Source organism: Lactuca virosa, chromosome 8 (assembly GCF_052849685.1).
Source record: "Lactuca virosa cultivar CGN04683 chromosome 8, Lactuca_virosa_CGN04683_v6, whole genome shotgun sequence".
In the NCBI taxonomy this organism is placed as follows: Eukaryota; Viridiplantae; Streptophyta; class Magnoliopsida; order Asterales; family Asteraceae; genus Lactuca; species Lactuca virosa.
Genome location: NC_136433.1, coordinates 58,748,840 through 58,770,396, shown reverse-complemented (window position 1 = coordinate 58,770,396; position 21,557 = coordinate 58,748,840).

The window sequence follows — 21,557 nt, the reverse complement described above, 5'->3', positions numbered from 1 at the left end:
AACAGTGTGTGTATATACGCATTTAACCCTATACCTTACACAAATTCTTTAGATAGTTTATGGTAATATTACCTTTAAAAGAAATGGGATGTGTTGTGGTAACTGAAATAAAGAGGCTTCATAGGGAGGTAAATATACATCAAGGTAAAGGCCTCTGCCACTCCATACAACAATTTTGGAACGCCCTCCTTGCGAAGATAAAATCATTTCTTTGAGGACTCCTATCCACACTTTAGCCTCGACTTTATCCTTGCAGATCTAAATTAATAGAGCACGATGTCACTTAATAAAAAAATAAATTACTTGATGCATTATTCATTTGACAATAGTAAATCACTAGCCAAATCAAAGGATCGTTTTTCGTTGTTGTTTATAAAGATGAAAGATAGTCATTTTCAGGATGCACATAACATCGGAAAACAACCTATTGACAGATAATTACGAAAAACATTACTCAAAAGTTCCATTTATTGAACATATTCAAGAAACGAAAACCCATTATGAGGTGTAATTGATGCTTAAAAGATTGTGGAACATAGTTCTTTGTCCAAGAATAATTCTACAAACTGAGGCTAATATTAAGCTCCTTTCACCATTGGCAGAAATTCAAATTACAGATGATTCATCCTAAGTATTCAAATTGAAGCACTTAAGCAAAACAAATGATATGTAATTATCAATATAATGAAAATAATAACTCGAAAAACTCACATGGATAAATCTAAATGGAAGAAATTTAGGCTTCCCTCTTGTGACCATATTCAAGTAATCGTGCAACCTTCTACAGAGCAATTAATGCCTGAAAATGTTAGGCCTAAATAAGAACGATGAAAGTGGTAGTTACAAAATGATGTGAAATAGAATAATTGATCAATCAACAATACTTTCCTAATTGGGTTATAGTCACTTTTATTTATTCACCAATTTTTATTTGTTTGTGGTTGATCGATTGTAAAATGTAACATCCCGATGTTGAGATATTTTCAATTTTAACCCTATGTATGAATAAATATTGCATTTTAGTCCCTGTGTATCAGAAAGAGTGCAGAATTGCCCATAGTGGCATTCTGGTGATTTTGGGCAATGGGGTAGTACGTTGGGCGTACGTTGTGTACGCGGAGCGTACTAGGGCGGACCCTAGTACGCTGGGCGTACGTGGAGAAACTCCAAACCCTAATTTTTAGGGTTTGGTCCATATATAAGCATCATTATAGCCTCATTTATCATTCTCTCATCAACCCCCATCTGAGAATTTTCGACCTTCTAGCAAGCCCTAAGTGAGAAGAGTGTTTTGAGCTCATTTGTGTGCCTTTTTGGTGTTCTTGAAGAAGGAGAAGATGGTGCAAGTACCTTGAAGCTTGGAAGCAACTTAGATCTGGGATTCCACACTTGCTAGCAACCTCCGGGAGGTAAAAAGTTCATAGATTGATCACTCTATCTTGTAGATCTAGCTATTTCTTCCTTTAGGGAACTTTTAGTCCCAAATATGGTGATTCTTGAGCATGATATGCTCTTGACCAAATAATTCGTCCTTTCAGACCTTATGAGGGGTCTTAAGTTATAAAAATGTGGTCTTGATGGTTAGTTTTACTCCATGCATGCTATAGAAGGTCTTAAGGCATTAAGATGTTGGGACTTTGTGTATTAAGCACTTAATGGACATGCAAAGTTATAAAGTTGGAAACTTTATGACTGTTGATGATATTTTATCCTTGATCTGCAATTGGACGTGTTAAGTCGGAGAAATAAGCACTTAATGGGTTAAGTATGGGACAGTTGCGTACGTTTGGCGTATCGAAGGGTACGCTACACGTACGTAGATCTAGCTTCGACGCCTCGGACAACTAGTATGCGCGCATACCTCCGGAGTACACCCAGCGTACGAAGCCTGAGTCGACTCGGCTGTGTTGACTCAGTTGACTTGTTGATTTTGACCAATTTTGACCAAGGGATTTTTGGGGAAATGTTATTAATTTAGAACAGAAATGTTTTGACATTCAGGATTTGCGTTGAGCCGGTATTTGGGAATAGAGTATTAGTCAACTATTCGTCAGAATGTGAGGTGATATTTCCTCATTGTACTTATGCGTCGATGGCACCAAGGCTGACCCATTGGATTGATATCCTGGTTTTACCATATGTTGTTATGTTGTAGTGATCTGTTAGATCTGTATCCTGGTATATAGGATGTTGTTATAGTGATCTGTCAGATATGTATCCTGGTATATAGGATGTTGTTGGGCTGTAGTGATCTGTTAGATATGTATCCTGGTATATAGGGTGTTGCTATGTTGTAGTGATCAATTAGATCTGTATTACCAGCTGTATATGCTAGGTATTGATTGTTATGATATATGTTGATATGTGATGGTGTACCGGGTTGAGGCGATCCTGCTTTGTGCAGAAGACCAAGATACCTAGGGCGGTCCGGATAGACTAAAGGCCTGTGATGCGGACCAGTCAGGCCGAAGGCCCGAAGAGCGGTCTAGATAGGCTGAAGGCCAAGTGAGACGGTCCAGTCTTGCTGAAGGCTCTATATGCATGTTGTTGTTTGTTATGCTTATGTGGTGGTACTTTGGGGGGACTCACTAAGCTTTGGATTACAGTTTTAGTTTTGTTTCAGGTACTTTAGAGGACCGTGGCAAGGCGAAGGCATGACCGTACACATCCTTGGTTTTATGTTGATTGGATCTTGGGAGACTCTGATTTTAAATAATGTTTTGGAAATAATGTTTTTTGAACACTTATTTTTAGTAAATGGGTTGATTTGAAAAGTTTAAATTTGTTGTGATTTTTGAGACGTTACATAAAAGATTACCCCTTTTTGTTTCTTAACCTACGCTTGCATTCAAGACATGTTTCCTTGATGAAGGCATATGAAGAATATAACCTAATAGGCTAAGGTGTTGTTTGTTTTTTTGAGGTAAGATGTTTGCAGTCTGCGGACCACATCTGCAGATATCTGCAGTTGAAGAGGTGTACCAAACATCTGCAGTCTGAAAGAAGAAGGTTGTTTGTGTTTTAATATCTACAAGCTGCTAGAATAAACTAAAATCTAATTAAACTGATTTAAAAAAAAACAAAAAACACATAAAAGTGTTTTTCAATAATTTTATGACTTTATTATAGATAATTAACAAATATAGATCAAATTTTATGTATTATGTATAAAAAGTGAAAATAAAATGGTATAAATTAACATATATATTTAATAAAGCCAACAAACTTTGGTCGTAAAGTTATAACTAAATATTGTAATTAAGGATAAAAGAATTTAACACATAAATAGATGGAAATAAACTTTGATTTTAAATGAAAATTTTCAAAATTTTCATTTTACTTTTTCAATTAAATCAATTAAAAACCGAACATAAATATTTTTTCCAAGAAATGAATGATATTGCATTAAATAATGTTTTATAAAATTTGACACAAAAAATATAAGACAATATTATGATTTTTTTCCATATCTATATAAACAGCTCCAATGGCCATTATTGTAATTAAATCTTTATTTATAAATTTGTCACAAAGGTCATGATTGTGTGGTCGAACCTTTTTTCTTTAATTATTGCAACTTTTTTATTAAAATTTGTTTTTCATAGATAAAGTTGGAATAAAGCTAAGTTTAAAAAACAAAAAGAAAACAAAGATATATATGTTTTTTTAGGTTAAAAGATGTCTAAAGAGGTTTGAAGACTGTGGTCCACATTTACGCCAAGACCTTTTTAGGTCTACAGTGTTCAAAAAAACAAATAGTCTGCAAAGTCTAATGTCTTCGTGTGGTCTACATAGCGCAGACAGAATAAGCCAAGAAGATATGTATAAAAAAAACAAACAACATCTAAGACCTTAGGTTACATGGAAGATATTGCAATTTTGAGTTATGTCATATTGCCATTACAGGAATGGCATAGACTAAATGATTATTATGTAAATGAGAATCTTTCAATAGGTATCTACCGCTTATCTTCAAAATTCAGCTCTGCCATAGGAAATCAACTACAAACTTATAAACCTAAGTGGTTTGATCTTTTAGTAGTTGAATATTACCATGATTGAAGTCAAAAATTGTAATTGCTACCACCTCCAGCATCACCAACCATCCTCTTCATAGTTGTTGCACATAAATCTGATAATTTCACCCTTTTGTAGTTTGAACTACATAGAAATCCCAACCATACATATGAAGTTTGACTTATATCTGAATCGGATTAAATTTGAGGCTCACACACACATGCACACAATAAAGAAATCGAAATTGGAGACAACAAACAAAAGAATTGAGGCTCAAATAAGCAAAATCAAAACAATATAGCCTTTTACTTGGAAAAATGATATCCATACCAAAACTTTATAATTTCTACAATATTCTATATTTAGTAGTTGAAGATTACCATGATTGAAGTAAAAAACCATGGTTGCTACCACCTCCAGCATGAATATCCATCATTTTCATAGTTCTTCTACATAAATCCGACAATTTTACCCTTTTGTAGTTTCACCAACATAGAAATCAAAACCACACATATGAAGTTTAACCTATATATAAATCTGAATCGGATTAAATTTGAGGCTCACACACATACACACAACAAAGAAATCGAAATTGGAGACATCAAACAAAAGAATTAAGGCTCAAATCAGCTCAATCATAACTTACAAGTTCAACCTTCGAACACACACACACAAAAACACACGAAATTGTCTGATATCATGAAATCCGAAAAGAAAATAAGAACTTGACAGTGGAGACAACAAATAATAGAACTGGGGCTCAAATAAGTAAAATCAAAAGTTACCCTTGTCATCACTGCCTTGTTGCGCGAGAGTGGAGGTTGTCTTGTTGTGTTGGTGAGTAGAAATCAACGAGAAATAGCGAACATGGGAAGTAGTGTCTGATTTCTGACGCGTGTATACGACAAAGGACAGACCAAAGAGAGAAAGAGAAGTGTGATTTCCGAAGGTCGAGTGGAAACTAGGATACTCTTTAGAGAAACGGGTTATCGATCGAGCCCTAATCGAATATAGGAGAAGCAGAGACGCAAAATGAAGGAAGTGTTGAGCGAGTGAAGAAAATTCGACAATCCATCCACTAAGGATGTGCTTCAGGCACAAGTTGGGCTAGTCCACTTGACTTACAAGGTGTCTAACTAGGTGTTTCTAACAAGGAGGTATTGGGTTCAATCCCATACATATACTAACTCATCAATAAATAAAAAAAGAACGATATGGAAGAAGAAGAGTGGTAAGGGAAGCGGTGGAGGAGTAGGTGGCAAACGAAACCAAAATGTATCCGGCTAAAACCACACAACTGAAGGCTTCAAACAGAGTGGTATTGGAGTCGGGTATTGTTCCTAAACCACGACGCAAGTTAATATCTATAATAATTTTTATCTTATTCTTAGATTAAATTACACGAATGGTCCCTATGGTTTGGAGTAATCTGCATGATTGGTCCCCAACTTATTTTTTTTAACTCGGAAGGACCATACTGTTTGTTTTTGTTACGTGTTTGGTCCCTATCTCACCTAAAAAGACTATTATGCTCTTATTAATTTCTTTTTTAATTAACTTTATTATTTATATTATTTTAAATTATTATTGCAAATAAGAAAAAAAGGGCAACTAGGTCCCACTCTTTTACTGCCTCTCTCAATATCCTTGGTCGATTGATCATTCTTCATCATCATCGTCGACCTCCCCTGTCCTCAACCCCCTGTCATCTTCTCTATAGACTTGAAACTACTCCTTCCTCTATCTTCAGCGTAGAGTATCTCCCTCATCCACTCCTCGCCGCCCACCTCTTTATCACTGATAGAACCTCGAATTTAAAATCTCCCCTTTGTGACCTAGATATCGTTGCAATACTATTACTCAAGTTTTTAAGTTTGATGTCAAGTGTATCTACATAAACAAATTTTCAAGTTTCAATTTGTGCTCCATGTATGATTTGTGTTTCAATTTCTTTTTCAATTTTGATCTTGTAAGTCCCAAAATACTTAGATCAATATGATATCAATCAAACTATCTAAAGAATGCGAAATATAAATCAGATAGTGATTCAAGAACACACAAATAACTTTTAATGGGCACAATTTATTAGTTGAAATCGTCTGGTACACCAAGAACTTCTTAACATCCGAATACAATAATGGTGAATAACTCTGACTCCTAAACTGATGAAAAGCTATTTATACAAACCTAGTACAAAGCCTTAACAGACCCAAGCCCATGCTGACCGAAAGCATCATTAAGCCCACCGAAATCACATGGTGATTTCGGTCCAAACACCACCGAAAACATGGTGTTTTCAGTCCTAGATCGAGAACTCTAAAAGCTATCAAAAGTAAAGTATAAACCACAAATTATGTCCCAACAATCTACCCCTTGGTTTATAACTTTCTTTTCTTTTCAACCTTCTCTTTGTTCTTGACTTTCAGCTTTTATCTTTGATTTCTTCACAACTTCAAGATGAAAAAAAATTTCTACATGAATGACTTTATCTTGAGCAGTTGGACTTCCTTTTAAAAATTTGACTTTGAACGCTCATTGAGTATAGAGGCTTCTTGTAAGGGTTCTTGAAAATCAGCACTTTTAGCTTTGAAATCATTCAGATATAATTACAGAGAGACCGATTCTTTCGGATCACTTCAGCAGGTTCATAAATAGCAGCAAATTGATTGAGGAGGCTTCAATGCAATTTGTCACATATGTAACGCCCGTGGTTCTGGGCTAGGCATTAATGTCGTTGTAATAGTCTAGGTTAACCTTTGTAACTCATTTTGAAATAATAAGAATATATTATTTGAGTATTATATGTTTATGCCTAATTGTTGTGACTTAATTGAATTAAGGATAATTTAAGCGTTAAAAATAAAATGTTAGATAAACCTGATATCTATGAAGGAAGTTGTAGTGGTCGTGGCAAGGTTTCCGAATATATAAAGAATGCCGAAATCCGAGTTATAACAAAGAAGTTATGACCTGTCGAAGTTTCGCGACAGAACCGGCACGACACTGTATGACGTAAAATACGAATTTAAGATAGAGCGATATTTAGCCTTAGTGATCTAAACGAAAGTCGTAGAATACGTTAAACCGAAAGCGTGCATAAAAAGAACGTCTAAATCTGACTTCGTATGAGGAAGTTATGATTTTTCTAAGTTTCGACTTAGCGGTACGCAACCCGAAACTCGAATATGAGATCGAGTGATAATTGGCCGAAACAATCTAAATGAGAATCGAAGATCTCGTCGATAGTAGTCCAACGGTGATTTTATAACGGACGTCAGATGAAGAAGTTATGATTTTATAACGGAGTTTTCCTGTCCCGGCCTACTAAAAATAATATAATAAAAATAGAATCAAAATTAGCCGACGGAGTCTAAATGAAAGTTGTAGATCATAGTCTCACCTACGCGTGGATATAAAGAACGTCGAAAATGGAGCTCGTATGCGAAAGTTATGAATTTTTGAAGTTCGACGCACGCATACCAAAGCTTATCCGAACTACGCCCCGCATAGATCTTCGTACGCCCAGCGTACTGCTTGTAGAGGCATTACGCCCAGCGTAATCAGGATTTATGCCCAGCGTAAATCGGGGTTTCAGCCCCTATAAATAGAACTCAAGGGCTGCCGAGTTTTGTTGCTTAATTCTTCTCTCTCTCATTATTGCCTCGTTTTGCGTGCAACTTATACCCCGAAGCCCCGGTACCATTCCCGAGGCCCGAAGCAAGTCCCGAAGCCCCGAAGATCCCGAGAAGTAAAGTTTCCAAGCCGAAACTCTGCCCGCGAGAAGCCCGGTTTTCAAGAAAACATCCCGGTTTTATCGGAAAAGATTATTTTAAGAGACGAGGTGTTGTCCGATCATTTTCTTATCAAGTGAGTGTATTTTCGTTTTCTTCTAACACATAAATATGAAGTATTCATTATAAAATATGTGCTATGTGTTTATATATTAATTGTTTATTTGAACTAGTTGTTGAACGAATGTTTTATACAGGTTAAAAGCTGTATATAAATGTATATATTTTATCTACTAATATGTTGGGTAGAACATGGGTAGACAGTTGGTGTGTGATGAAATAAAATGATGAGAGGCCTCGATGTTGTTGTTGATCTAGTCATCTAGCGGAGTATGGATGACGACCAAGGACTCTTTCTAGACAGTCCAGTGGAACACTAGCAGGCTCATAACCTGTAGGTGTTGTGAACGATGTGTTCACCGGTGTACTCTATCCCCCTCATGGTTGCCTTTAGCACATTTATTGTGGAGGAAACCCCTTCGCAGTAATGTCCACCCCGATGAAAATCCTTAGACTATGTCCCTTGTGATAGTTGTTTTAGGGACATAAAGTGAGGATAACGAGAATGGGTAATCGGGTTATTGTTGGTTGATGAACTAAATATAATTATTTATTGTGGGTTGAAAACCCTATATGCTCACCAGGCTTCCAAGCCTGACCCACTCAGTTTTTCTTTGTATTACAGGTAGTGGCACGAGAGCATAAGTTGGATGACATTGTCAATATATTTTTGGATTATAGACCAGTAGTTATATGTAACTGTTGTAAGGTCTATTTTGTATTGTTTATGCTTTTGGTCTGTATCGGAACATGACATCCCGAGTTTTGATATACATTGAAAATACATTTCTTTAAGAAATGCTTTGATAAACTTTATTTTATCATGTTTTGTTTTGGGGACAAATTTCCGCAACTCTTTTAAATCAATGGATTTACTCTGAAATTATTTTAAAAGCATAAATGAAACCGGTCTTTTCTGACCGTGATTTTGGGGATGTCACAACATAACTTCAAATACAACTACACCTTGCTTCTGGGATTGAAAGAGTGAGTGTTGAAAAATAATCTTCACTTCTAGTTCCTTCGAATGAATGTTCTTTAACGATCACAGATGTGTCTTGAAAAGTAACCATGACTAAAAAGTTCATGTGGATCACAGAGTCATAAAGACCCTTCTCACCACAACTGTTCAAGTACACAGCCTTGGCTCAGAAGGAGACTACTCGCAGTATCTGTGTGAACACGGAGGAACGCACTGCGATTTGTTGAGTATCGGAGAACTACTCGCGGCTATTTTTGATGTTAGCCCCTGCATATCCTAGATCAAAGATCTCAATACAGTTTTTCAAGTTAACAAGTCAACTTGGCCCTTGGCGAGACGTTCAATGGTTTCTGAATCTCAATTGAGTGTACCATTCTAGTGCCAGTGAGAGTTAATTAAGAATAACTCACAAAACCATCTTGTGACAAAAATATCCAAAGACATATTTCCACAGTTTAGCATGACACAAGGTCAATGCCCTTTGGTGGGACGTTCAGCGATAATCATGCCTTGCGAGGTGGATCACCCTAGTGCCAAAACCGTTAATTCCTTGCCTGCGAAGAATGTATCTGAGAATACATTTGAGTCTCCGCAGTTTTGCATGACAAAAAGATTGTCAAGACCCTGGGCGGGATGTTCAACGATATCTATTTCCCGGTTGGGTGAATCGCCCTAGTGCCATGACAGTTCTTAGGTAAAGATAACTGACAAGACCAATTTTGATAATTTGTACAGTTCCAGACTTTCAATTCCTTAAATACGACAGTTCTTAGAAAGATACTGCCTAACTGACAGTTTGTACATTTTCATGCCTTCAATTCCTTGTGAAAGTAGTGTGAAGTGTAATGACCGTCAATTCCTTTCCAAGTTTCTTCTCCTTGCTCAGAAAATTCCGATACAATCTCCTTGAGTTTCTTCTTCTTTTGAATTCGTGTTTTAAGACAAATGAAATTTTGAGATAAATATATATATATATATATATATATATATATATATATATATATATTTATATATATATATATATAAATAAATAAAGGTTAAAATATTTGAGAACTTTGAATTTATTATAATGAAAATGTTTTTTATCTTTTAAATTTTAACAAATAATTTAAATAAATAAACAAAAGAAACTAATGAGCTTTAATTTAGGAATTTTAAAATTAAAAGGTAAGTTCGTTAATGAAATTGATATCCATTTATTACTACATTTATCTCAATTATTACATTAAAATATTATATTGAATTTAATAAAATAGAATAACTCATAAAATAACATGTGCAAAAAAAATTAATTTAAAATAACCAAAATGACATTTAACAAATTGAACGAAAGTGTGAAAAGTAGCAAAAAAAACATTCATTTATTTGAGAGAATGTTGCAATATAGTACTGACTTTTTAAGAAAATTAACTTATGATTTAAGCTTCTCGTTGCAACCACAATGTTACACATTTTTGCCGCTATTATTGTAAACTTAAAAAAGTTGTTGATTGCCGGCGTTACTACTATCACTCTTTCTTTAGTTCTAGTTATGCTCGTATCGTAGTTAAAGATTATGTAACACCCACCCAATTTGTGGTAGTATATGAAGAAACACCACACTGTGACTGGTAAAAATGACACCACCAACGTTGGCATATATTCTTTGAAAGGTCTTCCTATATTTGCCATTAAACCTGCACCACCTTCATTGATCCTCTCTCTTAGCAGGGATTTAAGCGTGAAAATTTTAATTTCCTCAGTGTAATCCATATGTTTGAACCCCCAGTTTACTTTTGTGTGGTCATGCCGATCTTGATCAATTGAGAACTTTGCCCCGTTTATATATCGATATTACAGTTAGAAGTGTGTCAAGATATGGGTCGTAGTTGTCTCTTAATAGTAATCGCACCTTCATACCCAATGCTTTATGGTTCAAAGTTTGGCTTTTAAAAGAACCTAGCATTTATGTTTACTTGTATTCATTCTTATTATATATAAAAACGTAAATTGTTCTTTCGGTCAATTTTTGCTTTAAGCGAATATATTCAAAATCAACATTTAACAACAACCTATGTTTTATCTTTATAATCAGACAGCAAACTCATTTAATTGACTTTTAAAAGAACCTAGCATGTATGTTTACTTGTATTCATTCTAATTATATATAAAAACGTAATTTTTTTTCGGTCAATTTTAATTTTAAGCGTATATTTTCAAAATCAACATTTAACAACCTATGGTTTATCTTTATAATCAGACAACAAACTCATTTAATTGACTTTTGGTATTCGGTCATTTGTTTTTTTTATATCTCATCTCGGGGTTGAAATTTAATCTTCTAAAGAGTCATCTCTTTGGAGTCGGTGTCTCCTATGAGGAAGTCTTATGGCTACTTTTATGAATTGTAAGGGGGGAATTTGCTTTCAATTATATTGGATTCCCGAGAGATCCATTATGTTGAAGATTGATGATTGGAAAAACATTATTGACCGTTATTACAAAAAGGTTTCTACTTGTAAGGTAAAAACGCTTTCTACTACGGGCCACTTAACACTTTTTAAAGATGGTTCTTGGAAGCCTATGCATATATTTCTTCTCCATTTTTGAGCTCCTATTATGGTTCATAATTTTCAATAATTCATGTTGTTTTGTTTTGTTTTTTTTTTTTTTTTGGTTCGGGGGATAGGTAAATGGAATATGTGTTAGGTAAAGTGGAATAAGAGTTTCGGTTTGAACAAAGAATACAATTTGGATGTTGTTAGTTTGCATGCGTTCACAACATTGTTAAAATAAAGATGGATGCTTTAAATAAACCACAAGATTTTTGGGTCAAGGTTGTTTCAAAATTTCATGTTGTACGATATAGTGTGAGTGATTCGAGGCCTAAATTTCAAGTTAAGTAATTTGAAATACTAAAAAGAGAAATTTAATTAATTAGTTAGATGAAAAGTTGAATCAAAATCTTTAAGACGATGAATTAATGAATGACATTTTAATAAATTCATTTAATTAGGATGTGAATGTATTTGTAAGAAATTTCATCATTTAAGGTTGAAATAGAACATGTGAAACTATACATCTTACTTAGAATGTCATTTTAGAATTAAGTCGGAATTTAATTATTGAGGATCTAAAGTTGCCAATTTTGGAAACTTATGCTTAACTTGGACTTCACTTAGTAACTAGTGTTGGACCTTATAAGTACAAATCATGTTTGGGGTCAAACTATAAACTATCAGATTTGATTTGTTAGGAAAAAACCCATTTAAGGGATTTTGTAATAATGTAACTTGGAGGAACTAATTTTGCCTTAGTATCAAACTTTTGAATATTTAAGGCCCAACGATGGTTCTTCCTACCATATGGAATGATTTTGGTGAGTTTTGAGGAGGAAACTTCATCTATGCAAAGAGGAAGCATAATTGTAGGACTAGTGAAGTATTTAAGTTATATTAAATTGTATGTTGTAAAGCTCAAAAGGTAGTTGTTTCATCAAATTATTAGTCATTTAACTTCTATATTTTATGGGTCATATCTAAATCCGAATTCTATGATGCAATCCATCATTAGATCAACTTTAGTGTTGGATTTCAAAGTTTATAACATTAATCAATCCATCATTAGATCAACTTTAGTGTTGGATTTCAAAGTTTATAACACTAATCGAATTATGTTAGTTCAAATATATGATAAAAAAAAATAGGGTTATGAAGCTTTAATGGTGTTTTAGAAACCTTAGATTTACGAATTCATTTATGTATCCAATGGAATTTAATTTCTCAGTATGTATGATGTTTAAGATTGTGTTTTAGATTTAATTTCAATGATTTTAAGTCCTAATCTGAAATCTCCGATATGGTCAAATTTGAGGTTATGAACTTGAGATGAAATTTATAAGATCTAACAATGATGGATTATTCTTAATCTATGCAAATTCAAGTTTTACTATGGATTTAGTGTTCTCTAGTGATTTAATGTTAGATTCATGTTGTCTAAGTTCAAATCATTAAAGAGATTTAAACTTAGTTGTCATATCTTAAGTTTTGAAGTTCTAATCGGAAGATGGCGAATATTATTCTTTGATGAATTAAGATGTTAACGATATTAATCATGTGTTATTTTAGTGTTAGAACAAACCCCTTAACTCTATTTAAGTATCCAAAGTCACTAAAATTGGATTTGGAAAGATTTAAGTCAAGTTCGAGGAGCTAAAAAGCCATTTTGAAGTTTTTTGGTGGAAGTGCTAAAATTGGAAAATTGCGGGCCATGTTTTTTTCTTTTAAAATTCACAATCGCTAATATTTTGACATTAATGCTTTGGGTGGTCAACTGATTGCTCTTATTTCTTTTGTTTGGTCACATATTTAGTGTTTTATGAGTCTATAGATGTTAACTAAGTTTTAAAAACCAAAATTAGAATACTGAGAAATAATTTAACATAATTTATATTGATTATTATGATCATGTAGGTGTCTGATATCTCTTTTATGACTTGGAAAAGTTCGTTTAGAGGATATCTTACAATTAAAATAAGGTTGCTACCCGAGAATATGTTGAATGTGAAGCCACAGCTGGTCAAAAATGGCAGGAACAATGTGAAGTTATGAAGCCACAATTGTTGAATGTGAAGCCACAATTGTTGAATGTGAAGTTTTTTCAAAGGTTGGCTGAAGACCCGGTTGTGTTTTTTGACTACTTCTGATTTCCATCTCTATATAAGAGATTCATCTGTATTTGTAAAACTTGTATCTAGTGTAACACAGAAAGAGTGCAGATCAGCACCAACAAATGTAAATTCCTAGTTACCGGTGGACGTAGGTCAGAGAAGGACCGAACCACGTTAAATCCCTCATGTTCATCCTTGTGTTCTTGTTTTTCGTAAGTTGTGTGTGTGTTTAGAATCGTGTGTTAAGTGTCTCGATCCTAACAAGTGGTATCAGAGCCTTGGTTTAGCTCCAGAGGGTGATTTTCTGTTTTTTGGTTGAAATTTTTTTCGTCAAAAACGATTTTGGTGTATACCGTTGGAAAGGTCTCGTTCCGAAGATTCCGAAAATATTTTTTTCTGAATTTTTTGACTACCGGAAGACGTCCAAATCGTCGGTCAAAGGTTTGCCGGAATAGTGACCGGGAAAACCAGTTCGCCGGAGAAGACGACACTGTAGCAGGAACTGTAGCACGACGTCAGCAGTGACGTCTGCAGACACTGTAGCAGGCACTGTAGCAACACTGTAACAGATTTGAAAATTTGCAATTTGGCCCCTGAATTTCCAGAAAATTGCAAGATAGGTCATTGTTCTTTCAGAAAATGGCAGAAAGCAGTAAGCTTCAGATTGAGAAGTTTGATGGGAAAGATTTTGGTTGGTGGAAGATGCAAATTGAAGATTTGCTCGTGCAGAAAGACTTGGACGCAGTTTTAGGTGAAAAACCGGAAGCGATGACACAGGCAAACTGGGAGACTTTGGATAAGAAGGCCAATGCATTTATTAGACTGACGTTGTCAAAGGATGTTGCCTTCAACATTTTGAAGGAGACCTCGGCAAAGGGAATCATGGAGGCATTGTCTAATATGTACGAGAAGCCGTCGGCAGCAAATAAAGTCTTCCTGATTCGGGAACTAGTCAACACGAGGATGAGGGAAGGAAGTTCAGTTACAGTACACATCAACAATTTGAACTCGATTTTATCCAGACTTGGGTCAGTGGGAATAAAATTTGAGGACGAAGTTCAAGCTTTACTACTGTTATCATCATTACCTGACAGTTGGTCCGGAACAGTTACAGCCGTTACTAGTTCCGCAGGATCGAAAGAGCTCACTTTTGAGGGAATTCGGGATTTAATTCTAGGCGAAGACGTCAGACGAAGAAATTCCGGGGAATCATCAAGTGAACAATTGAATGCGGTCAGAGGTAGAAGAAATAACAGAGGTAGTGGGAGCGGGAACAGGAGAAGGAGTCAGTCGAGGACTTGAAATGATGTGACTTGTTGGAACTGTAAAGAGGTTGGACATTTCAGGAATCAATGTCCAAAAGACAAGAAAGAAGTTAACGTTGCAGTAGACCATTCAGATGATGATGTTTTGATCTGTAGTGTGGAGAGCAATGTGGATTCCTGGGTTATGGATTCGGGTGCTTCATTTCACGCTACCCACATCCGTGAAGCACTGCGGAATCTGAAAGAAGGGGATTTTGGTAAGGTAAGACTGGCAAACGATGAGGTTCTTGATGTGACGAGCATAGGTGACTTAGATCTGAAGACTCCAGTCAGTCCATGGACTTTGAAGGATGTCCGGGTAATTCCAAGTCTGAAGAAACAGTTGATTTCTGTTGGGTAGTTGGATGAACAGGGACACGAGGTTAAGTTCAGGAATGGGCAGTGGAATGTTATCAAAGGAAATCTTGTGATAGCTCGTGGACATAAGAGGGGTTCATTATATATGGTCAGTTTACCGTCTGAGGGAGTAACCATCCCAGTTCAGAAGAAAAACAAAATCTGGTTCATAGAGTCTCGTGGACAGAAGAAGGTTTGCTTTGCAGATGGCAAACCCAGAGTCACAGGTCAGATTCAGGTTGAACGTGTTTGGAACGGTTTAGAAAAACCATTCAAGGGCATTCATAGCAGTGGGAGCATGGGCTTTGTTTAAGCTAGAATACCCAGAACACAGTGGGTTAAGAGAACCAGTATTCCATCTGTAAAAGTCTCTCCAGATTATCTACTTCACATGGAGAGTGTCGTTTATTCTCAGGATGTTCCAGGATCGGGCAGTTCATTTCAGTGGGAGCCGGTGGAGACAGAGAACAGGTCAGTGGCAGACTTAGCCATGACTGATGCGTTGGAGCTAACGAAAGCTTCAACTGGCCTTCAGGTTAATTGAAGAGAAGGCCAGGGTAACTAGGAAGGAGTTAAGATCAAATACAGATGCACAGTTGAAGCACAGGTGAAGATTGTTCCGTGGCTTCAAGTGGGAGATTGTTGAATGTGAAGCCACAGCTGGTCAAAAATGGCAGGAACAATGTGAAGTTGTGAAGCCACAATTGTTGAATGTGAAGCCACAATTGTTGAATGTGAAGTTTTTTCAAAGGTTGGCTGAAGACCCGGTTGTGTTTTTTGACTACTTCTGATTTCCATCTCTATATAAGAGATTCATCTGTATTTGTAAAACTTGTATCTAGTGTAACACAGAAAGAGTGCAGATTAGCACCAAGAAATGTAAATTCCTAGTTACCGGTGGACGTAGGTCAGAGAAGGACCGAACCACGTTAAATCCCTCATGTTCATCCTTGTGTTCTTGTTTTTCGTAAGCTGTGTGTGTGTTTAGAGTCGTGTGTTAAGTGTCTCGATCCTAACAGAATATATGTCCCTTACTTATTTTGATATGTGAGTTTTCCCGTATTTGTATTTCTATGTGCAATTATTGTATGAAATATTTCAGATAATATGTATGCATTCATGTAAATGATTTTGCCATGAATTTTAAAATCGAGTGTAAACTTATGATTTAAAAAGAGTTTTGAGCATGATCATTACATTCACATAAGATAGGATTAGACATGTGTGTTGTCAGGACATTATGAGATTTAGGAATATATTCCTATGCAAGAAGTGATGCATGTGAGTTGTGATTGACATATTATAAAGTCATGATCGAGATTGTTGGGTTTGTAAACCCATTCCACAATTCCATGTGTGATGGTCACATGTCACTAAAATCTATGAGTGGTGCCCTAAACGAATTTAGTGAGAGATGCTAATACCTTGTGTATGCTTCGGGTTACCATCTTGACTATAAAAAAGAAATAGATCTTTGATAAGGGTAGAGACTTGGGTAATGGTAATTTAAAAGTATATGCCCAAGAGGTTGAGGGTTTAACGCTTGTATGAGACATTGGTGTAATTTAGTAGTTATACCTGTAAGAATTGACCTCGTGATATTATTTCCTAGGATTTCCAAGTTTGGTTTACATATTTTGATATGTATTCGGATCGAAAGACTTAGTGGATTAACGGATATGGATTTAGACTTCAGATATTTAAAATATGTTGTAATTTAAAATAAATATTAAATGTTTACTTACCTTTGTCTATGATTTTGTTTCTTGGGTTCAAAACTGAATTAAAATAAGCAACCTAACACAAATTTGGTTTTAAGTTGTTGGTTTTGGAATAGAATTGGCAAGTGGTGTGGGTTCACTTGTTTAAACCCAAGGGATATCATATCTGTATATAGTGCAGATAATCTTACTGACAAAACTAAAAAGGCGACAAAACTCAACCATATGATTCTAATGGCGACTTTATGGAATATTTGGAGATCAATGAATGAAGCAATTTTTAAAAAGGTGAAACCATGTACAATAAAAGTTATTGACCAAACTATGGCGATGACTTTTACGTGGATAAAACATAGGGGAAAGAAATATTCTCTTTGCTGGGAAACATGATGTATCGAGCCTACCGGCTGCTTTTGAAGTTTTTTTTTTCTTTTCTTCTTTTTTCCTGTTTTTTCCGAGTGTACTATTTTGTTTTGGCTAGCTCCTTGCTAGTTTTGTCATAATATATGTCGCCTTTTTGCCGTTCAAAAATAAATAAATAAATTATTTTTGTACCGGTAATATATCTTCGAACATTGCTGACACCAATGCCTATCCGCATATAAGCACGACGTAGCTACATTCATGGAAGGTCGGTCCTTAGACCTATTTTTTTTAATAATAATTGTTAATAATAATACAAGGATTATATGTAAAAAAAAGGGATTTACCTTAATATTTTTAAAGGACCTATTTTATAATTTGTGGCCAAAAAAACTATATCAACCTATATATTATATATTCCAATTCAGTTAAACTAACCTAATGCCTCAATCCACTTAAAATTTATTTAAATGCAATTGCTCAATTCATATAAAACTTATTAAAAAAAATGTTTTAAAAACCGGCTTGAACCAGCCGGTTGGACCGGGAACCGGGAAAATGAGTGGTTCAATTAGTACCGGTTTTATGCATCTTTCGGAACCGGAACGAACCGACTAGTTTTTACAAAAATTTGGTTGAACAAATTAATTTGAATAAAAACACATAGAAATGAATCATTTTATATAATAAGCTTTGGTGATATTTTTTTCATATCTATTTAGTTTTCTCGGAATAAAAACATATGATAAATGTTATGAAGTTTTTTGATGGTTTATATCCATCTGAAACTATATTTTGTTTTGGTATTATACTTATATTTTCTTTTTGATGTATGTAGATTAATGTAAGACTTATGATTATGTGTTTGTTTTAATGTATTTGGTTTAACCTACAACTTGTTTTTATGTATTCTTTTAATGTTTGAACTTATGGACGTTAAATTTCTGATTTATAGATGTTTGTGTGTGTAGGGAAAAAGGTTAAGGGATGAAAATTGTAGAAACCGGTTTACCCGACGGTTGAACTAGGAACCGGCTACCATATCGGTTCAACTAAAATACTGGTTTTTAAAACATTGGAAAAAAGACTTATGAAACGTGATCATTGATCGACATGTCCAAATGCTTGACACTTCATCATGTTCTCGCCGGCCTAATCGATCGATCCCACACTCCCATTGTCCGACGTCCGACCAATCCACCGCCCATCGTCGTCCTCTGGCCACCGCCAGGTGACATCGCCTCCTGTCCTCCGCCCTTCTACGCTCATCCCCTCTACCCGCCCAACCTTTTGCTGCCTCCATTGGTGTTTTTTTTTTATTTTATTATTTTTTATTTTTTTCAGTTTCATTTACATAAGTGCTACATGGTTTTTTGTTTTAGATTTTTCACTGCAAAGTTAGATTAACCACTTGCTTTTTACCTAGGGTTGTCCTTTTAAGCGTTGGGTATACATTATACAATACAATAGCTTATGATGGATAAGTTCACAAGTTTTAAATAGCTAATTAATCATAAATTTATATAAATAAAATCATGCAGTAAAAATATAATAGCCATGATATATGTTGCTAAACAAATTTGCTTTTTTTCCCCTTTCATGATGAAAAAAACAAAGCATTTGACAAATATCCTTATTATAAAAATTAGCAATTTCATTTTAGGATAATAACTAAATATAATTTCTTCATGAGATGATGATAGTACTCAATTTAATTATTGCCTTTGTTATTACACAAGGCCATAAATATCTTGATTCCTCTTGTGGGATTTGGGATTTTAAATGGGTTATGGGTCAAGTGAATAAGCCCAATTATATATCGTACACAGCCCAATATTAATTCTAAAAATGTAGTTTCATTCTATTTTATTCTTAAGGATAATATGTTTTAAAACAACGTTTGAGAATCTATATTTTGAGAAATAAATATTCTGCAGCCTCTACTAGAATAAGGTAAACTAATAAATATTGATGTGACATAGATGAACAATGATGTAAATAAATGTTTTTTTAACCATAATATTTTATTAAAAAACTAACATCATGCCAACATATAATAAAAATCATACAATTTGATTATGTTTAAATCAATATTAAAAATAACATTTTTTATAATAAACTTAATTTGATTTCAACAGAACATTAAAGAAATGTAAATGAAACACCATCAAGATTATTAAATCATTTGAGATTTAAAACACTTTATTATATTAACAAAATTATATTATTTAACAAATTAACTGATCATATTTTTAATGCGCGAAGTTCATCTCGTTGGCTATTTCTTTTAGCTTCATTCGGCAATGCTTATTGGCTGTCATCTCTATTGTTCCAATCTTTATCTTTATATGATTATATCATATATTTTTGGTAGATATTCACATGCACTAATAAGATATGGCACTAATTTTCAAATTATTTATCAATATATTATTTACGCTCATAAAAGGCAATGATAATGTGCATGGATGAAGCCAGAATTACTTATAATTAATTAGAATATATATATATATATATATATATATATATATATATATATATATATATATTTATTGAGAATTTAAGGATGGGTCTGGGCCTACCCTGACTCATAGGTAGCTCTGCCCATGATAATGTGGAAGCATGTAATATTATTGATGATAGACAAATGTGTGCTTGAATTTAGTTATGAAATTAAGGTAACAAAGCATCAACTGCAACTATTTATGTAAAAACAATAAAGAGAATGTAAACTTGATATCTTATACCTGTTTGAGTTACACAGAAACCCCGACTGATTTTGGTTGCATGTATATTATCAATATATAGAGATACAAGTTACGTACCCTTCGGGGGCATAAAGCACTCACAACAAGGCATAATGGGGTTAACAAACCTTGCATTACGGGGCCAAACACCAACAAAGGTCACAAACAAAGTCTCTCTCAATCTCTCCCACTCTATCTCTTTTTCTCCCAAATCTCTCTCCGGATCTCTCTCAACCTTTTATAAACACCCATACTATCCCAACCCCTTCATTTGTTGAAAACGGCTTAAAACAGATGGAGAAAACCCATAAGAACAAGCTCAATTCGGAATACACTATTCAATTCTGGAGCCTCTCATCTTGGTCCGAAACCCTCTTGAATTGGAACATCTACTCCTGACTCCGGACACCCTTGTACTTCGGAACCTTCCCTACTGACTCGGAACATTGCTTGACTTCGGACCATTTAAGAAGAACCGAGAAATCTCGCATGCTCCAGAAACGCCTCCCAGCTCCGGAAGATCTCGCTCCGGAAAGATTCGCAGGCCGGAAGCTTCGCATCTCGGAAGAGTCAGACGACTTCGGAAGCTGCTGAATGACTCCGGATAGTGAAGGCCAGCCTCAGAAATCGTCTTTTGACTCCGGAAATGGCTTCTTGACCTTCAGAATCCCTTGTAACGTCGGAACCATTCCGGAATTGTGACCATTCCGGACCTCTTTGCAATTCTAGGAGTTTTTAACGCCGGAAACTTCCTCAAAACTCGCATTTTCTTGACTAAACCCTCTAAACTCCTATTTCATGCCAAACATGAAGAGTTAGATCACATTTTTATGAATAATGTCTAAGACTCATTATTTTATTCATAAAGTAATCACCTACTCTAAGTCACTATTTACACCTTACCTAGTCAAATCGTTGTCCTTTTTCAACTCATTCCCACACTCCATCAGATTGACTTAACCAAATACACCCAAAAGATCTTATTCTCAACATTTCCCAAGAGATCTTATTCTCAACATTTCCCAAGAGTCTCACTTACCTTTATCCAAAGGCAAACATTTTCTCCCTCTCTTACTCTATTCTTCCCTCTGGAACTCAAACATCCAGCAAGTCACGAGTTCTTCCTTCACTCTTGGTAAGTTCTTCATTATTAATCTTAATATTCTACATTCCTTCACTCAAATCATGGATTTCTTACACAAATATCGTCATATTTGTTCTTAGGACCTTCAAATCCTTAAGCATTCTCCAAGTGTTCTTGACTTGGAAACCCATTTTCTTCAACCATCCATCTCAGGAAATCACTCAAGGTGAGTTCATACCCCTACATTTTCAGGTTTTCTTCAAGTTTTAGGGGGGAATACAAGTTACCACACCCAAAACATATTTAAACCAAACCAACAGCTTACAACAGAAAAGTTATGGCCTAATCAGGAGCTGTTTTGACCATGCTAAACTTAATATTTTTCAAAACTATTTAATATGCATTTAGTTCAAGTTTATACCTTTCCAATGACTACTTGCACACATTCATACGATTTTTCTGCAATTTATGACTATTTTTACA